The 20,648-nt window shown below is 48.1% G+C and overlaps 1 protein-coding gene across 1 annotated transcript in view; it reads left to right on the forward strand.

Moving 5' to 3' along the window:
• Positions 1-20,648, forward strand: part of FAM168B (family with sequence similarity 168 member B) — a 226,235-nt gene that overhangs the window by 90,657 nt on the left and 114,930 nt on the right. Inside the window, exon 3 of the mRNA XM_068953630.1 lies at positions 16,515-16,913. The gene's annotated coding sequence lies outside the window, so the exon portion shown is untranslated. The remainder of the gene's footprint in view (positions 1-16,514; positions 16,914-20,648) is intronic.

Here is a 20,648-nt window from a genome sequence, read left to right on the forward strand (position 1 = left end):
TGTCTCTTTTTTGATGAGAGAACTTGAGCAACACTTGCTGAAGTCAGTGTGATTTTTCTCTTAGTGTCTCAGCCTTGGACCTAGTGGGTTTTCAACCATTTTGTGTGTATCGGCCTCCAGGATTTTTTCCGATCGGAGATGCCTAATCCTGCATAGCAAGTGTAAGCGAACAAGCTCGAGTTTCTTGAGCGACTGCTCACGGGCTCTTTATCGGTAGCCCAAAGACCCCAGTGGATCACAGGTTGGAAATCACTGGATTAAACCTTAGGCGTTAGGCATCTTTGATGAGCCAGGCTCTGGATGTGAAAGCGGATTGCTCCGAATTTGCTTTGGTCAGGGTTGTCAGTATCCCGGTCGATACGCTCTAGTTAGGAAGTGGTTTACCATTCTTTAGACTGTCCTTTCTGCAAAGAAGCAAAGCAAGGTTTCTTTACAGCCTTTGGTTTCCACTGTGGCTTTGGTTTATTCAGAAGGGAAGGTAGCTCCGAAGATGGCGTTAGTCGATGTAACTTAAACCCTCTCAGGATCTAGTCTTAGTCTGCCATTGCTATGGACGAACGTAGCATTCTCACTGCGCTTATTAAGCCAAAAAAAAAGGTGAAATCATTATTGTTAGTCTACAAACAAGACTTAAATACCTATCATCAAATGCAAAAAGGAGTAAATATGATATAAATTATTCTAATAGGTTTGCACAAAAAAACAATTAAACTAATGCAGTTTGACTTCTTTTCAATTAATAACGTACCCAGTCATTTCTACATTGTTTGAAAAGACTATGTGCAGATAATATTGTCTTATAGCCTAATTTTTTTTCATGCAATTGGTTGCATACATTTGCTGACAGGCTAATTTATGTGCAATTGCTTTAAAAGCAGAACTATTTTGCATTTAATTGCATTGGGTTGTAATCCATCTGTTGACAAATTTGTGTGTTTTGCTATTTATTTGCTAATGCATTCCACTACTCCAACATGATCAGTCATACAAGTTGAAATATTTTTTTGATTATATAAATACTGTAGGGTAATTAAGGGCCAGATGTATGGCTGGTGGGAATGACTACTTGCGGTATTTCTGCTTCCCCAATTGAACCTTTTATTAATGCTTTGCGGAGAGGGAACAAAATTATGATGAAAAATGCAATTCTGTGGCTGCTCGTCTTTTTTTCAGCAGCTGCAGTGGGGGAGGGTTATGGGAAGTTTATCGGACGCGGCCTGGTGATGCACCGTGCCAAGTCACCAGTGGCTGGCTCTTGTGGGGAGCGTGGTGTTTCTCCCGGCAGTCGCTTGGATTCAAAGAGCGGCGTTGGTCAGTTCTAAGAAATCTTTTCTCGAGTACTCTTGAAAGGAAACTTAAGTGTTAAGCTGAGGGGTTTCAAGACAGGTATGATGCTTGAGCTTTCTCTGTTGTCCTTGGGGAAGGAAATGGGAAGGCTCTGAAAAATGCCAACCCAGGTAAAGGATGGGTGGGTAGTGACCTGTCAGTGGAAGAGCTTGCTGGCTCTTCTTCCTTTACTAGGTAGTTCCTTCAAGACCAGTCAAGTTAGGCCTCACGAAAAAGGCACCAGCAGCACACAAGTGTCACATGTCAAAGGCAAGGTCTTGGGGCAGAAGACGACGGTTGTGTTCGGGCACCGTGTAGCACTGCACAAAGCACCGGGGACAGTGCCCTCTTTCTCAATAAAGCAGCAGCCGCATGCTGCAGGGTCGGATACCCTCTGCAGACACGACACTGCTGGGCTTGGCCATGCTGCCTCATACGTTACTCCCTGAGTAACCCTTCCTGTTCACATGATGCTTGAGGGAGAGCTGTGTACTCTTCAGGAAGACAAAGGACGGCAAAACCTGGCTCTTGCTGTAGCTTCTGAGAGACTTTTGTTCAAGGCCCACCGAAAGAGCTCAAGAGGAGGCCTTGCAGAAGTGGCACTAAGAGCAGCAGCTCCTTGTGCGTCAAGGCATTGACCGGCTGATGTGCCCAGAAGCCTTTTACGGCTGCATCGTTGTGCCCATATAGGTGTGCACAAGCATGCATGTGCTCCTGTTGGCTCATTTACGCTAATATGATAGAGATACGGGCTACTGATTATTTTTTCCAAAATAAAGGTCACTGTAAGGCTTGATATGGTAGGTATTTGTACACGAGTTTTGGCTGTCCTGAGTTTAGGTTCAGATACGGATCAGCTTCCTCAGCCTCCTAGTGGGATTGAATTGAATCTTGCAATTCTCATGTTTTCAGGCAAGCCGTTTCTGACTTTGAATTAAAGATGAAGGTCAAATAAGAATTCCTCTTTTCTTGCTTTTTCTGTTAGATTTTTGATTTTGTTTCTTTTTGGTTTTAAATGATTGAATTTCTGTTTCTCCTGAGTATTAACGGCTGGCAACTGTACAGATTCTGAGAGCTGAGGCGTCTGTAAAAATACCAGTTCCTTTTGAAGTGCTTTAAAGCATAAATTATAGCTAGATAATATCCTGGGATGAAAATTTGAGTCTGTGGAAAAAGGGTTTCCTTTCCCCACCTCCTTGTGCTTTAAATCTATAAATTAAAGACAATAAGAATATGGTTATCAGAGATGCCAAAAAGCATTCCCTTGTGGGGGTTTCACCTAGAGATTCTAGTTTCTGCTCAGTGTACGTGGGGAAGCTCAGTTTGTTGTTAATACTCTTTTGTAGTGCTGACTGTCCCCCTAAAGCAGAGTGAAAATAGTGTTTAAAGGAAGGGGTGGACACTTTGTGAGAGTCAGACAAATAAATTGCATGCTTTTTATTCTGTGGAGCACAGATGACTGGAGTTGTAGCTGACTGAATAATTTGCAGTGATTAAGTTGAAGAGATTCTCCTGGTTTTCAGCTTTCTTTGAAAGCGTGTACATTTAATCGGAAGCGTGGCTTATTTAAATGTATTTTGGTACAATTGTTTGGTCTTGAGAGTGCTAGCAGGCAATTGGCATTTGAAATATTCAGTGTGTTGACAACTTCCATAAATTCTGCAGTGGTTTGGTCTCACCTGGCAGGGAGCTAGGTGGAGATGAGCTTATTGCCTAAGTCACAGGTCACGTGTTTGATGATGATGTTTGCCATTCCTGCCGTGTTGGCTGACTGCATAAATCAGACGGTCAGGAGGAGGAGATGGTATCGTACAATTCATATAAGTAACAGGGCCTGAAACGTGGATTTTGCAACTAGATTGATTTATTATGGCTCTTTGTATGGTAGGTAGTAGTTCCTGGTTAACGTTATAAAGAGCATGGATGACTGCGCGGGTGCTCCTGTTCAACATCACCCTAGCGAGCTTCCCTGCACTCCCACAAATCACACTTTTTCTGCCGTTCCTGTCTTGTCTTCTCTTTAGGAACAGTTTTCTTATGGTAATTGATAATTGATTTGGATATCATTTTGTCCTTGTAAGCCTAAAACGTTAACCCATCCTGTGCTTCTGAGGGAGAAAGTCATTTTGGGGCAGAAGCCATGGCAATAAACAGCAACCTGCTCATTTTCCTGCCTTCTCCGGGTTTGCTTGGGAGCAGGAGCTGAGCTGCAAGGCTACGAAGGGCAGGGGGAAGGGGGGGGACCAGCGCTCAGTGCCGGTACCTCAGCCTACGTCCGTGCTCCAGCTGTGCCAGCTGCCCGGGTAGCACTTCTGGAGTATTTGCCGCGTAGCAGAAACGCTGCCCGTTTCCGAACTGGAGCTAAGCCTTTTCTCCTGGGAGCTCCTCGCCAGCTCGCAGCTGAAGAGGTTCGGAGAGGAAAGGTTATAAAAGCAGGAGAAGGGGAATTCTGCAGCATGATGAGGCTCATCGGAAACTTAATCACTGCTGGCCCCGTTTCTGCACTCCACATCCAAATAGCTGCAACTACAAGTGTGGGAAACAGCAGTGCTTCTCTCCCACGTCTTTCATCGTGATATCCTAGTGCCCCCCAGAGTCGGACTAATAAAATCACTGAGACCGAGATCCCATGGATGGGCTCTCCTCCCTGAAGCAGATGGAAACATTTCATGGCACGGAGCTGGGGCTTTCCCAGTTGTCCTGTTAGCTGGCCAAAGCAGTTTGGGTCAGACCATGAAGAGGTGAATGCTGAGAGTTCTCCCAGGATGGTGATGGGAAGGCGGGAGGCTCACGGGGAGGGGGTCGCCCGGCCCTGGGGCTCGCTGCCCACGCTGCCTCGGCGGCTGCTCAGCCGGAAGGTACCCTGCTCTTCGGAAACGCTTTTATGAGCGCGAGAACGCTTCCCTTGCTAGAGCCAGCTAACTTTCTCCTTCTGCTTTATAGCAAACATTAATATCTAGGGAAAAGCGAATTTTGTCAGCTCCCAAGAAGGAACGTAAAACAAACATCCAAGGCTCTGTAATGCCAAGACGTTTTTAGGATGCTTTTCAGAAAACGTACTCGACTTCAGCCATTATGAATCTGTTTTGTAATTACAAAGCCATTTTATGGTCTTTTGAAACTGCTTCTAAAGCTATTCCACAGCCATATGGAAAACACAGCCTAATGTATAGAATTTACATGAATATTGTAATCCTGTCTTTTTTTTAATTGTCTTGATAATCTTTTCAGTAGAAAGGGGCTCTTCAAGAGCCCAAGTTATTCTTGAGCATGTTACTGTGAAGGCTGTAGAAGGGCGCTTGAGGACTGTCTTTTCATCTGGGCAGTGTTCAGTCAAAAAAAAGAAAAGGCAGCCCATGGCAATCTGAAGTTTTTCAGGCTAGGGTCGCCTAGTTTGGAGTGCCCAATGGTGTGGGGTGGGGGGGGTGGGGGGGAGGCAGGCTGGGTCACCAAGGGCTCCTTTGGCAAGGTGAAGGGCAGGGTGTAGTTGGCCACCACGACGTCCTTTCCTGGCTCCACAGCCGGCTGCAGGGCACGGCAGGGTGCTTTGCTGGTTGACCAGGGGGACGAACCGTTTCCCTGGACTTAGACTGCGGTAATAGCAAAGAGAAGATTGAGACCCGCTGAATAGGCCGCGTATTTTGGGAATATTGCTGGGGTTTGGATCAGCACGCTTGCCTATTATGATTTTATTGCTTTCTCCTTGATGATGTTGGGTGAGGAACGTTCCCCGTCCAGCTGTACACAGCACTGATACCAAGCAGGTGTTCTTTGCCTGCAGAATAGTGTTGGCAAAGCACAGACTCCGTACAAGAGGCAACCTGTCTCGGACAAACCAAAGCACGATACAGAAGCACCCATGTTGAAGCACAGATCCGTGGTCAGTTTATGGGGACGTCAGGTGAACGATGCGCTGCGTTCAGTGAACAACCCCATCATGTCTATACAATACCTAATAAGAAAGTACGTAGCAGAGGGGAAAGTGGAGATCTGCCTCTATACTTTTGCGTTAACAGTCAGCGTGCAAGAGCTTGTGCACTGAATCAAAATGTTTAATGAATTTTCAAATGTTATTATGTAAAGTAGGGGGAAGTAAAACTGACAGCATGAGAAAAATGCTATGATTACCGCTGTAGTGATCACTTTGATAGCAGAGGGAAGGATCACACCCCCCCGCGCGATCAGGTTCCCGTTGGAGGTGGGGGGACGCAGGTCCCCTGAACATCGTTTCCTGCCCCCGAGGAGCGGAGCAGGCATCGAGCTGCTGCGGGGTGCTGCCAGGGCGGCCCCGGGCCTTTCACGCAGCCTGCTCTCCCCAGTGCCGCCTCTTGCGGGTCCTTAGCTCTCAAGATTGTTCTGACCGCCGCGGCTCAGCCTTTAAGGTGTGGTTCTTGTGCTTTTTGTGAGTGAATGGAAAGAACCCGCAAAGGGTAGCTATGTTTCTTCTAAGCAAGTTCCTTAGCAGAAGGAAACATCCGGTGAGCTCCTTTCTGTGATTACGGTGTGACCGATCAACGTATTTTTCTGGCTTCTGTTACTCTGCCAGGAATTTGTAACGGCTTTTGAGGCCACACCGCGTCTTCCTTTACAGCCAAGGATGGGTTAGTTAGGGAAACGCGACCGCATGGTCGTGCAGTTTCTGGGCTGTCACCCACTGCAGGGAGAGAGGGGCATACTGTCCTCCAGCCCCCGCAGAATCGATGAAAACCACAGCGTGCCCGTGCGGGGAGGGGCATCTGCCTAGGGGCCTTTTCCCCAGTTTTGGGAGACCTTGTGCTGTTGGGGCCTGTAAGCATTGGGGCTGTTGCGCACCTACTCCCTGCCCAGGAGCGGTGCAAAGTGTCAGGGTGGATATAGACAAATTGCACGTGTCTGTCTATCTATCTGTATGTATACATATTTACTACAAATCTATTCTTCTAGGGTTTTTTTGTTTCTTTTCTACCACAGGAAGGTATGACTTTGCTGATGATTTCTGCCTGCTGGCATAACTGATGATTTAATGAAGGGCTTCTGACTTGTGTTTAGAGATGGCTGAGCTACTAAGAGGTCGCGTTAATGGCCTTAGAACGAGACTTGTGAAAGCCATAGAGAGGTGCGCTTAGTGGTAAAAGTTATTCCCTGATAATTTGTCGGTTACACTGTTCTCTCGGATATCAAACGCTCCAGGCGAGATCTGCTCCCGGCGGGGGAACGATCCAGGTTTTTGTGCTTTCAGATGTTGCTGGAAGGAAAATGTCTTTGCCAGCCAGTTTTTCTCGTGCCTGCTAGATTTCGTAGGGTTTGGATTACATTTAGCATCAAGTGGTTGTTACATAGGACTAGCAGGTGATTGACAGGTGTTGCCAGCACGCTGTAAGCATAAATTGATGTTTTCTAGATTGGAAGAGGATATCGTAGAAGATACTTATAAGTAAACCTCTAAAATTGGTTCAGAGAGTCATGGAATAACTTAGGCCGGAAGGGACCTGTGAGAATCGTCTGGTCTACCCACCCTTCAAAGCAGGGCTAAATCCTATTGAAACTTTATAAACAAAACCTCAATATCGAGCGACTTAGAAGCCCCTCACAGTTGTATCCAGTGTTTAATTTCCATATCTCTTCTATGTACTTTAATGCCCTTTTTACTTGGGGAAAACTGCACACAGGAAGAAACGTTTTCGATTTTTTCTGCCACCGAGTTACTGAAATTTTCCCACCATTGTTACTTTAAAGAAAAGAGCATCTGTCTTCCTTTGGCCAAAAAAGGGGTGTTTACCCATGTTCGTGACACACAAGCTTAATAGCGTTTTGCTCGTCTCTGCAGCCAAGGATGCGATTCTGCGTTTCCTGCATCCCTGCGCCCGCTGCTGCCCCCGGGGCCCCGGGCCCATCCCTCTGCCTGCGCCGGGCTCCCCTCCTCTGGCAATCCGTCCTAGAGCCGCAGAGGCCAGCTTGGCCCCGTCTTTTTAAGGCCTCCACAGAGAAGAATTGGTGGACTATGATATAAAGTCTGCATAAGCATCTGCTATAAATGAAACCCTTCCTCTGCTGTGTACAGCATGCGCATGCAGGGTAATATATCGATTTGCTTTATTATCATTGCTGTCATTTGATCATATCTTACTGCTTAGCAGTATAAAGCTATAGGTTTGGTGATGGAGAACCTCGCACTCTGCCTTTTCTCTTGTTTCAATAGGAAAGCTTGCTCAAGGAGGACTAATGAAAATTATAGCTATTTATCCACCAAAGCTATGAAATGATACATTACGATTCCCAGAGTGCTGGGTTACTGTACTGTGACAAATAGAATAGTTTCCTAAGTCCCCTTGAGCGAGAACAAGCGCGCAAAAAGGAAACGAGTATTGGGGATTTATTTTTTTTCAACCACTTAGTTGCCAATAGAAGGAGTTACAAGTAAAATTTATGTTTTTTTTAAATATCTGCCAGGCAGGGGGCTTCAGAAGCCAAGAAGGAAGGAGATGCTCAGATCCCGTTGCGTTTGTAGTGGAAGGAAGAATTAAGTGAGGTTTCCACCCGGTGAAGGTTTTTTAGGAATTGTTTCCAGAGCTGCCCGTCTGGGCTTTGTGCACCCGCTGAAGACCTGGGGCTCTGCGTCACGGCTCGTGCTCGCAGCGGGCACCGGTGGCAGCCCCGAGCCTGGCACAGCAGCACTCGGAGAGGCTTTGGCAGCAGAAGAGTCGTTCTTCTTCTTCGTTCCGCAAAAGTAGCGTTTAGGAGTAAGGCGCTATTTAAGCAGGATGGGAGCAAAAAGCTGGATTTGCGAGGTGCCTGGCTCTCTTCCTTTCAGCAGCGCAAGCGCACAACGTAGTATTTGCCATGCATTCGTTACTATTAGTCATGTCAAGTTAACTGTCTCAGCAAATTAATCTTTGAACTGATCATTCATAGCACAGTTCCTAAATGGGTGAGTAAGCCAGTAGGTTAATGAGTTTTCACAGGCCTTGTAATCAGCTCTGGCAAGGGAGTCCAGCTCTGTATGGGCCTGATGCAGATCCAAGACTGTTGCATGGAGTAACTAACCCCTTTAAGCGGCATTCACCAGATTATCTAGAGAACAGCAAAGCAACGTCGTTTGGTTCATCTACTACTTCAAATTATCAAAAATCTGTATGCCTTTATGACACCTGGGCTCAGGCCAGGGCAGCTTAGATCAACAAGAGTTTTCTCATTATTTTCAAAATATCTGCTGTGCCAAGATACCTGAAAACCTTAGGGGGAAGTAGACAGGAACCCCAGTTCGCTCCAGTCGCGTCTAGCCCTAGTTTATCCTAATCGACCCCGATTTGCAGTGAGATTCCAGCTCCTCGTCCTCGAGGCACCGCCAGCCCCCCCACCCTGGGAACACAGATCCAAGACTGCAGTTGGGCAGCTGCGTTACCTGAAGTGCACGGTGACTGTTTTGGCTGTGTTTCTTGCTTATTTTTTGTACGTGTGGTCTGTTTTCTGAACGCCACCGATCGCCGGTCCCGTTCCTACCCCGGCCACCTGACTTGTTTTGCACGCCCCCGTAGTTCGTGGTGTTCTTTCAGCATGCGCTTCCTTGCCAAGGCGAGCGTCAAAATTAGGGAAGAGGCAGTCTGCAAAGAATCGCGCTCATAACAAGCATCCTCTGAACTCGTGTTGGCTATTTGTTACGCTCCTTAAACCTTGCCTCTGTTGCAGTGCCCCCAAACTGCGTGATGGCTGAGCAGCTGATGAGCTGTGACTGCTGCTCATCTTTTATTGTCTGCTCTGCTCGTTTTGTGCAGTCCCCGCTGTTCCCCGCTGGACGAGCGGGCTGCAAGCCTGCTGAGGCACGGGCCTTTTGCTGGTACGCCTGGAGCTCGCCCTGGGTGAGTCGCACTGAAAACAATATTGAAAAGCCGTGATCTTGGGATTACAGTATGTTTTGAGAAGCATTAAGCAGTGCCCTGCAGTCTCCTCTGCAGAGGACCTCCAAACACGTTTTCGGTGCGACACTGAAGGACATCGGTCTTTGTCACCTATCCAAGCCGGCTTAGAGGCAGGAAGCCAGCCAGGACCTATGCGTTTGGAGATTTCTGATGCAGAGCTCTTTGTTCCACCCCTGCAAAATCCTATTGCTGGAAATGAAAGTGCAGCAAGGGAAATTACTGGCCCCGTTTTCGCGACGAGAGAAACTAATGATTTTTATTTAGGGATGAAATAGGTACTGTGGCCGCTGTAGGTCCGGGCGAGGTGCCTGGCTGTGCAACACGCTGTAGTTCCAGCGCGAATGGCTGGGTCTGGCGCAGGGGTGACAGGCAAAACTCTGTGGGTTGTTACAGGGTGCGCCGAGGAGCGCCCCTTCGGGCTCAGCAGGTAGAGAAACGCCCCGTCTCCTGTGGCGTCAACCACAGCGCCTCTGCCCCGTGAGCCGACGGCGCGTTCGCCCCTGTGGAGAGACAAAAAGGCTGAGAACAAGGTTTGTGATACGGGAGATCTCCTCTTCCTTCCTTGGCTCTGCATGTAACTGTGTTGATTTGCGACTCGGACATGGGGCTGGGTTTTTTTCTGGCTAATGAAGAAAAAAATGAGGCCTCAGTTCCCGATGGTGACGGTTGCGCAGAGTTCTGAGATGAAACCAACAGCGGGTGGCTGAACCTGCCTGATAAGAAGTTGTGAAAAAAAATTGTCACAGCGAAGAGGAGATAAATTATACGTTAAATAGCAAAGCGTGGCATTGCATATTTCATGCTCTGTAATGTCTGCAGAGTTCTTCATGATGAATGTTATTGAAATAAGCACCAAAAGAATTAAATGCGATGCTCTGCTACCTGTGCTGAGATCTCTGCAACTCACTCAGTTCTAACTGCGTTGCCTTCTCCATAGCCGCTCTGCAATCTCACTTTTAAAGAAAACGAAAAGGCGAAAAAGTAAACCCTTTGTGATGAAAGGCTGCACAATTAACAAAGGGAAAAGGGGAGTCGCCTTGACGCTTTCCCGCTGCCTGTGAAAAATGAGCTTTAGGTTTTATGCAGGTTTTATGCTGGTGGCATTATTTTTAAATGTCAGATCTGAGTTTCTTCCCCCCCCCCCCCCAATATAAATGTCGCTGGCATTTTGCTGGGAAATCTTTTTGTTTCACTTCCGCTCTGATAAATTCAGACCAGCTTCCAGTCGTGCCATCTGCCTGTGCGCGTTAGCAGCTCCGTTGCCCAAAGCACCGCGCTGGATAAAACCCGAGGCGCGGGGGCCGACCAGGCCAGCTGGGCACGTGCCGCACTGCCGGCAGGGGGAGCAGAAAATAACCGTGACCCTCGTAGCCGAAATGAAGGTGAGGAGCTTGTTCAGCCCTGGGCCAGTGGCGGATTGCGTGAAGAGGGCGCGTGTGCTTTCCGGGGTGGAAAAGCAGGAGCAATAGCCCAGCCCCGGCAGAGAGAGAAGAGGGAGAAGAAATAATGAGAAAGTGGTGAACAGTATGCTACGCTGCTCTAAGTGAGCCAGTCCGTAGCAAGCTGTATAGGCTTTGAAGAGATCTGTGACGGTGTCAGAAGATTTGGGCGTTTGGCTCCCAAACGACGAGCTATGCTTTCAGGTCGGGGCAGGCACCGCTGAAGTAGCAGCGGTGGAGAAAAAGCCCTTCCTCCATCAGGAGTGCATGAATCCTGTCCTTGCTTTCCGGGGCCGTTCAGCGCGCTGCGGCTTTCAGACCCTTCTACAGGTGCCCTTCGTACAGACCGGCTTGCCAGCGCAGGGCGCGACAGGGAGGGCTGTCGGCGGCGTCACTGCTTACGTAAACTGGGAGGTCCGAGGAAGCGCGGCGGGAGGTTTCCCTGTCTGAGCATCCCCTGCGCCTCTGCTCTTGGCCATCCTCAGGGCAGGGAGCTGGGCTAGGGCGCCGTAGTCCCATTCAGTAATGCCGTCCCGGGAGTTACGCGGAGCCTTTGCGCTGGGACTGCCCCTTGCCTTTGTATGTTTTCGCTGCTTTTAAAAATAGGACCCCAATTTTTGATACAGGCTCTTCCTGTATAAAATGTGATTGTTTTGTCACGTTTGATGCAAAGAGCAAAATTTCTACCCAACTTTGCTAATGTCAACTGTACAACTTCCAAAGCCCTCTAAGGTTGAGCGTGTCATCCGTATCGGCTCTCAGTGACACTGAAGCTGCCGAGAGCGCTCCCATCTCCTTAGTCTTTGAATAGTTCGCTATTAGCACCTCAAGACTGACATAGCTTTTTGTAAAACATTTTTAGGGTGACCGTAACGATGCATGAACTCAGATGTATCTTTATAAGAGTTTGCATGAAAAACGACTTTGTTCATGGCAGATTGTCTGCAAATTGCACAGGGTTTATAGCAGATTTTCAGCGTGTTCAGGCAGTTAAAGGTGTTCTGCTGTATTCAGCCAGAACCGTTTGGATGTGTTAAAGCTCTGATTTGTTGGAGTAAATGCAACTCTGTCACTCGTGAGGAGCCATCTTTAATCCAGCATTTTTTTTCTGGAAGTTTGTGATGTGCCCGAGCAATAGGATTTGTGGGTAGCGAAGCTCAGGCTCCCCTGCGGCACCTTGGCTGGCTTCCTAGAGCCGGGACAGCAACCGCGCCAGGTTTTAGCCTGCATGTTGGCTCACCTTCCAAAGGCAAGGTGGACGCGCGGTGAGGAACATTACCACAGTGATTTCAGCCAGGATGGGGCTAGCAACAAAAAACCCCCGCACGCTGTCATCTCGTACACCCTCAGATGCCCTTGAGCATCTAGGCTTAAATACACTGCTTATGCAAATAAATACAGGCAGTTGATTGAGCAGTGATAATTCCACTTTGTATGCTGCAGAGTGCTGTTGCCTTATGTAGGACCGGAGTCTGATACTGCTGTTAAGTAGAACAGCCCAGGGAGATGTCCGATGGGGGATTCGGTGGGATTCCTTCGTCTGAAGGTATCAACAAACAGGAGCGACAAAGTCTGTTGAAGTATAATTCTTGATTGGAAAGACTGATATTTCCTTATAAGTGGTAGTTGAACTCACGAGTTTTTGTAGTGGTGATAAAAGCTAAAATATATCTGCACACAAGCAGTGATTTTCTTCTCAGATTCATATGATATGGCTGGCTGCCAAACTCCTTGCAAAAGTGGCACTGGGAAGGTGTGTTCTCCTTTGCAAAGCAAAGCCCAGGTTTGAGCTGGCACGGAGCCCAATTCACAGAGTCTTTGAACGCATTGAACAAACAGCCTCTAGAAGAAAGTGTTTGCTGTAATGTGAACCTAACTGGAAAGCTCCTCTGATTCAAATTTAACTATTTCCCGTTTTTGGAAAAGCCTTTTACTGTTAATTCATTGTCTTTAAATATTTCTTTAATAACTTGCTTCGTTGCCTTTGAAAAAATCTTTGATCTCATGAGTGGAAAATATAACTGGCAACATAAAAATAGAAAAGCTTATGATGTTTTTATTAATGGAAGTTTACTCAGTAACTTTGAAGGCCGTTTTTTCAGTCTGGGAAGGAAATACGATGCCAGGACAGCTGCGTCTCCTATTCTTCCATTGCTGTTTTTTCCTTCCTCCACAGCAGTTGCTGAAAGCTAGAGTTACTACTTGTCCCAATTCCCTCTCCTCTTCTTGTGTCTTTTAACAGCTACCCACCGTACTACATCATCCCACTACCTCCTTTCAACGTGTTTCTCGCATAGCTCCCCCTTTTCTCACTGCATTAAATTTCTAATCTGTGCTTCTGTGCTTCTGATGCCCTTGCCCTTTCTCTTCCCTTTTATGTTGCGTTTTCTCCTTTCTGCCCATGAGGGCAGCCCCAGCGGCCGCTCTCGTTTCATGCCAGATGCTACCCGAGGAGCACCCTCCTTTCTCATGTAGCTGCCCTGGGATCCAAAAAGCTCTGCTGCCAAATAGAAATTTCTCCTTAAAAATTGATGAGAAAAACATGCTGCTGCTTTTTCCCCGACTAGATTGAAAAGCATTGTAGGCTCAAACTGTGTTTTCAGCTAAGCAAGCCACCTTGCTCTCCCAAGCGGCTTGGCCGTTGCCAGACGTGTCCTCCGGCTGCGCCGGGCACCTGTGGAGGCAGGGGCAGGGGAGAGGGATGAGGACGGCGGCCCCCGACGCAGATGTGCCCAGCGAGCGGTCGCTGGCTCAGGGTGCCTCTGCTCCAACTGTGCTCTGAGAAATGAGAAACACTGGCTCGCTGTTTCGAGGGAGCCTGAAGAATTTTGGCACCAAGTCCCTCCTAAACCCCAGAAGTACCAAAAGCCTCACTCCTTTGGCAGTCAGGATTAACCGCTGTAGTAATTAATATCCGTGGAGGATGGGACAAATTTGCAACGTGCTTGGAGCAGTTAGCTCTTGCTGGCGTAGCAGGGAGGTTGGGACGCACTGCTCTGGGTCTTCCCCACGTGGCTCAGGCGGGCCGGGGGCCGTTTTAGGCAGTCACTGCCTGTTTCAGAGGTCAGGATCGCTGTGGGGAGCTGGAGCGAGAGGCAGAGACTGCTGCAGCTGGGGGCTTGGTGCTCGAGGCCGTGCCGCGCAGCCCGGACCCGTGTCTCCGTTTGGAAACCGGGCTCCCGCTGCAGGTGGGCTGATGGTTGCTGCGGGATGAGAAGCAACTTTGTTAAACGCGAGGGGTGAAGTTTCAGTGTCGCATGGAGGTTGGCAAGCCAACCTCTGGTAAAGGCTAAAGGAGAGAGGAAGAGAGACGTGAAGAAGGTGTTGAACAGATCACTAGTGGATTTTGGCCCAGGATCTATGGTGAAACCCGAACAGCAAGCAGGGAATGAATCTTAGATACTGCCCAGCTCTCAGTCCCCTCCAGCAGAGGGTCAGCTGGAGTATGTGAATGCACAGCAGAAGCAGCGGAGCGTGCTCTTGCTGTGGGTCCGCGACGGTAGGTGCCCAGGTTGGGCAGGTAGCGGCCCAGTCTGGGAGACCTATCGAGAGCCTGGAAGGCCTCAGGTAGCCTAAAAGCTACTTTACCTTGGTGGTGAGTTGGCCCTGAAAACTGGCTCTGAAATCGGCAGTAGAGGACAAAGATCGTGGGGAAACACCTATTCCCTGTCCTGTTGGAGCTACCTAAAAGCAGCTCCTTTCCCACCAGTAACTGGGGCCTGTTCATTGCAAATTGGGAAGGGAGATCTGTGACTGGAAGGAGAAGAAATTCCTGGCCCTAGCAACCCGAGGCCAGAAAGGGGGCAGAGCACTCATGTTTCGGTCTTCCTACCTAGTGAATTCAAAAAAAAAAACGAAGAAAGGTGGCGCTAGACTCGGGGAAGAGACCGTTCTCCCAACGCAGTCCTTGAGCTGACCAGTGCTCGCACGCATGCTGGCTTCTGGGGTTGCAGGTAGTCCCACGTGTTTAAAATAAAGCGTGACATCCTGTTGGCAGTTTCCAGGCCGGGAAATGAGTGGAGTTGGACATATCAGAAACGTGATACATACATATAAATTAAACGGAAGAGTCCAGATGACAGAAATTTGGACTTCCCATTGAGTACTCCTCCAGACACAGACGCCATGTGGCCACCATCCCGTCCCAGCAGTGGGGACATGCAGGATAGAGTCAAGAGCAGTGTGCCACGAGCTGCAAAACCCACGTGCGCCCACTGCGACTGCTCATTGGCACCAGATGCTCCAAGATTAATTAAGCTATATTCAGATCCAGGTGTCATAAAGCACAATTAGCCTTCTATTTCTCTGCGACTTGCATTTGAAAGCATAGGGGAAGGAAAGGAGGAATTTTACCTCGAAGGGTCTTCGAGGCTAAAGCTGAATGTTTTTACAGAATTTAACTTTGCAGTGTGTTTTCTGGGAGCCGGCGAACAGCTCTCCGTGAGCTCTGGCGCAGGCCGACCAGAGGGAGCCTCAGGTCAGGGCTGGCCAGCCTGGAGCGCGGCGGCGGAGGAGCACCATTAAGCAGTGGCCAAGGACCGTTCCCTCTCCGTGCTGCTCTCCCGTTTGCCTACATTAGTTACAGCTTTCCACAGCGACCTCTCTTGACTCAAGGGATTTTTTTTAAGAGAAATTTCGCTATTTAAATTTCACGCATTGCGAGTTGACTCACATTCTGTCAGAGGTTAGTTCTACATTCGAGTGACTTGCTTTAAATAAAAATAGCCCTGGAGAATTAACCCCTTCTTTACTAAGCCGCTAGCTTGTGAGTAAGTGGTGGCTAAATGCTAAAAAAGATGAACCTTTTCATGGGAGGCCCTGATGCCAGGAGAGAGGTGTCTTTGCTTTTCAGGGCTCACATAGGTGATGCAAGGAGAACAGTAACGGCTGGAAGTAGAAAGCCTGATCAGTCTTTGAGAAGACTGCGGATGCCTTAACCCACCCTGCATTTAAGTTGATTAAACAGTTTAAACAAAGAAACCGCCCACGCAGCAGTGAAGAGCGGAGGATCTGGGAGAGGCGTTTACCAAACCAGAGACTGGGACAGCTCAGAGATGCGTTAAAAGTGAAGTAGCGATTGGTGCTGCTGGATCCACCGTAGACGCGCTTGAACACACTCGCGTGCTTATTTCTGGTGTATGCGTCTCTGCTGGGGACATACAGAGGGTTTCTGTCATGTGTTGGGTTTTGTGGTGCCCGCTTAATGGTGTTAAATTCAATAAGCTTTGAATTCAGCCTTGCAAACACAGCCATGCTTGCGTTTCTGCCAGCCCATGGATATTCAGATGAGAGCTCTGTTTCCATTTTTCCCTCCCTTTTATTTCCGTAGCTTGACCAGAAAGACCCTTATGTTATCGCGTAGTGGTTTTGGATCACGTTCCCTGCAGGGATACAGGAGGAAGAGGCCGGATCAGCAGTAATGCTCGCAGCGCGTTGCCGCATTGGCGCAAGAAGCAGTTGGTGATGCTCGCCCCTATGTCGGATGGGCAAGGAAATCAGTGGCTCATTGCTTACATGGGGAATGAGGAGCCTCATGCTGTGGGGCTGTGGTGAAATACCTGCGGTACAAAAGGCTATTGGGCTTTCCGGCGTGCTGCATGGAAAGCTGGCTGAAGGGGTCGATGCATCTCTTGCAGTTGCAGTGCATTCCTATCCTTTGGTTTCACGTGTGAACCAGCATCAGGAGCTTGCGTTTCTCGCATCTCCTCTTCCTGTAAACGTCAGAGCCAGTGTATCACCCTGACCGAAGAAAGATGCTGTAATGCTAATTCCTTGATGTTTCCTAGTTTAAAAAGGAGACAAAAACGTTACACGAGCCTACGGAACGATTCTTTTGTTTTTTGTTTTTCTCCAGTGTGCCCAAACCAGTCTGCCTGCTACCGTTCCATTAGTTTCCACCATGGATGCCATGAAAAGGCTGGAATAAGGAGCGCGATGAAGTACTCCCTAACCTGAGAAAAGCACCTGGAGGCCTGGTGTCGTGCTGCGAACGGACACGCGCCATCTGGTGCCCGGGTGCAAGGTCAGCTCTGCTGTTGGGCAGGTGGCTTCAGACCCACCTTGTCACTATGGACTTGTCTGGATCTCGCTGGCCTCTCAGCTGTGTTTTGCTGCTGCCACGTGACCAGGCTTCTGGCTCAGGCGTGCTGGGACTGCACCCCGTCGGGGAGGGCGCTGCCCTGCCACCTCGCTATCACCCCGCTTCCCAGCTCGGCTTCCCTCGCAACCCACTCTTGCTGCTCCCTGGCACACGGTAAGAAAAGGCTGCGTAATTACAGTCAAGTAGGCTAATACTTTCCTGAGCAATTCACTAATTTTTTGCAAATCACTAGTTCTGTGCCTCGAGTGATGTCTGAGATAAGTGGTAAATCAAGTATTTCAACGTAGAAGGGGTTGTCTTTTCTACAGTGCACGTGCTGGAGCATGCAAGTGTGCCCAGCTGCAGGCCACACTGCATTTTACTGTCCTCTGCTTATGGAGGTGGCTCGCGTGGCTGCAAAGACAAAAGTCTTTGCTGCTATGTTTATGGTAAATCCTACCTAACGTATGGCAGGCTCCAAAGTCCATTGAAATCATTAGAAATGTCTTGTGGATTTTCTGTGAGTAGTCATACAGCTTCATTTCCTGCGGTACCTTACATACCGTCTGTTGTGGTCTTGAAGCAAGACAGTATTTCCGTGCCTGCTGCACTCAGGGGAGCCTTTTGGTTGACTTCAGTTCCTCAGTCAAGCTCTTCCCAAAAAGGTCAGTGGAGACGTATCAGGGAGGCCTTTTAGCAAGCGTGACAAGAAATCTCTGCAGTGCTTGTTGTCTGTATTTGCTTACTGAATGTACTTGCGCGGCACATCTGCAGTAACCATGGCTTGCTTTAGCCATTCGTGCTGGCGAGCAGCCGTAAATATCCCCGCAGAGATAGGTGACGTTTGCAGCAAGGCTCCTCCCAGGTTGCTTATCGAAGTCTTTGTCACAGTCGCCCAGACAAGTACTGAAATAAAAATGCCTTTTCTGTGGTTGCTACTCTGAAATGCTCAGCCAAAACCCTCCTTCTGCCTCTTTCAGCAAGAGGGTAGATGTTCTTCAAAGGTGTTTCAATTTTTAGCCCAAGGTTTTGGGGATTTTTTTGTTTTGTTTTTTATAGTACTCAGCTAAATCTTTGCCTGAGGTAAACTTGCAGTGCTGCTAACAGGAAAGTCGGATAACTTCCTCAGAGCAGGAAACGGTCCTTTCAGTTCCAGATACAAAGGCTCCTAGTAACGTGTCCACAGAAAAGGATTCATTAGAAGTAGAGGCTAATCCTCCCCTTGACGTTTACTCAGTTGGTTGATTACTTCTCTCCTGAACCGTCCGTGTGGAGCCTTGCAGTTTTTCATAAATTCTTTCCTGGAAGTGCTTAATATTAAGAGGCTTTTCCTATCTTCCGCACGTTAGTAATTGAAAGCATACAAGGTAAAACAAAAAAACCACAGACAGAACCTGCTAGAGCACACTGGGAAAAGAAAATATCTCTAAGAGACAAAAATATTTTAACTGCGGTGGCTAGAAATCTCTTGACTGTCATAAAACCGTTTTCTTACATGAGCTGAAGACTCGCGTAGCAACGGGCTAGCTGGCGGCGGCCGGTGTCCGTGCAGAGCCACGTGATGACATTATTACAATCCTCACGCTACAGCTAGAGGTGAGACGGAAAGAAGGGACCCACCAGGTATTCTCTGCCCAGAAAAAGCGTTTTCACTTCTTTTATTTATACAATGTGCTTTTAATTGTGTTGCAAGTTTGCTGTTCTCATGGGAGATACCTAAGAAAGGGGAAATGGTTGTTAATATAGTTATGCGCGTATACTTATGTTTTATATTAGTCTAACGTTACTAGCGAGCAGACCCACCATATGTGCGCTCTCGAGTGAGCGGGAAGTAGTTGCTACGGCACAGAGCTGGACAGCCGAAAGAATCACTTCTGTCCCTATTTTGAGGGAAATTGAAACAACGAGAACATGAGGGCTCAGGTTTCCGTATGGGCCAGATCTTTGCAGGCCCTGAGAAGGGATCAGGTTTTCAAAACAGTTCTGTCCTTTTGAATATCTGGTTGTAAGTGTTGTACTGGAGGTGCTGGATGCAAAGGTTTTCTTTGACTTTAGCCCCCCTTGAAGGACAGCCAGGCTCACTGAGACAAGCGACACAAACAGGCAAACTCCCATCCCAAACCTTACCTCTAAAATCTTGCCCCAAGTGATTGGGTTAAGTTCATGCCTGAGGATGGTGGCGTAGCTGTGACTTCAAAATGAACATCTGCGGTGGATCTTCTGGGTGAGCATGTCCAGCCTGCTGCTTCTGTCATCAATCCCCCTTTATCCCATCTCTAAGTTTATTAGGTGCCATCTTAAAATTAGATGGGTTTCTCCTGGCAAAGCTGTTTCCTTTCCTCCCTCTTGCATTATCTCAGAATAAATGGTTAAAAATATCGAGCTTCCAGCTTAAGCTTCTTTACGGATCGTTTCTATAGTCAGCTTATATTTATTCTTCATCAAGGTTTTCCTTTAGTGCAAATACATCTTCTCCTTTCTTTACGTTCACCCTCACTCTTTCCCATCCCTATGTTAAAATTACTGGCAGCAGTTTCAGTCTTGGTTTTGCGAGGCTGCGTGTGCCTTGCTCGTGCCCTCTCCGATACGCCAGCCTCTCCACCGCCCTGATCAGTCGCAGGGCCCTTCTTGCCTCTGGGGCAGCTCAAATGAGTCTTTCCCAGTCCTGGGAGCTCAGGCTCGTACGTGGTATTTCAGCTGACTTCTCAGCCAGGCACTCCCGTTAGACGTGAGAGAGCCAAGTTCAGCTCCCTCCTCGGAGTGAGCTAATTTGAACTGCTGTTTCAGGCGTACTAGAGACCGAACCATAAAGTATTGTGTCTTGGATATATTTGCAATCCCCTGGAGATACGGTCTCATTCACCAGAAGAAATTAAATGTTAAAATGGAGCAGCACTATCCCATAATGCTGCTGAGAGTCTTAAGCGTTAGGCTAGAAAGCCATTCCCTTTCTTTATCTGTGTCAGTGCTGCTGTAACAGAGGAGAGTCTCAGCTCTCCTCCCCAAAAGTCATAAATTGTGAGAGCGTCAGCAGAGCCTCCTGGCAGGTCTGTCCCTTGTTTCCTCAAGCAGAGGCAGGGATTGAACCCGGCTCTCCCAAATCCAAGGAAAAGCCAAATGCCACATGACATTACATGGCCTTTTCTGGGTTTAATGCTGTTCAAGAACAATGGCAAATTTTAAGCGTCAGATGAACCTGAACTGATTTTTTGTTTAACCTCAGGTAGGCCTTTTGCAGTACAAAAAAGACAAAAAAAAAAAAAAAAGAAGACTGAACGCTGCTTCCTTTCTGGTATTCTTCCCCCCCCCCCCCAAACAGCTAACGAGAAAGATGGACATTTTGCTCATTTGGGGGCTGCCTGATCCATTAAGTCCAGATAAATGGGTGTGAACGAGGAAGAAACACGGCTTGAGCACCCGTACGGCAGGACGGCGCAGCCTTTCATTAAGAGGCCTTGGAGCTGGTTAAATGCAAGTGGCTGGAGCCTGCCCATGTGCTTCACGTCCTTGTGTTACAGAGACTTATTGCGATCGGCACAATATGTTGTTTTCACACAAATTGGTTCCAGGCCGACAACCTAGCAATGTTGTTCGCTTTGATCAGCGAGGAGACCGGGAGAGCTTGACATGCTGCCCCTTTCTTTGGTCCTGGAAGTGATGTGTTCCCCTGCAAAGTTAGTACCAGAGGAGTAATAGCACAAGGTCAGTGTTACACTCATTACGTGGAAATTACACTTGGTAATGATTTGAACTTTGAAAAATATGTATTTTCCATTTCAGAAATGAGAGCTCAGTTCCTTCCTGTGCTTCATTTGTTTTAAGGCAGAGAATGGAAATGGTACCAATTTTTCTGCCGGCGTATTAAAACATGTTTTTATTAAGAAGTAATTGCGCTGAGTCTTGGAAGGC

This window comes from Struthio camelus, chromosome 9, assembly GCF_040807025.1.
Source record: "Struthio camelus isolate bStrCam1 chromosome 9, bStrCam1.hap1, whole genome shotgun sequence".
Classification (NCBI taxonomy): domain Eukaryota; kingdom Metazoa; phylum Chordata; class Aves; order Struthioniformes; family Struthionidae; genus Struthio; species Struthio camelus.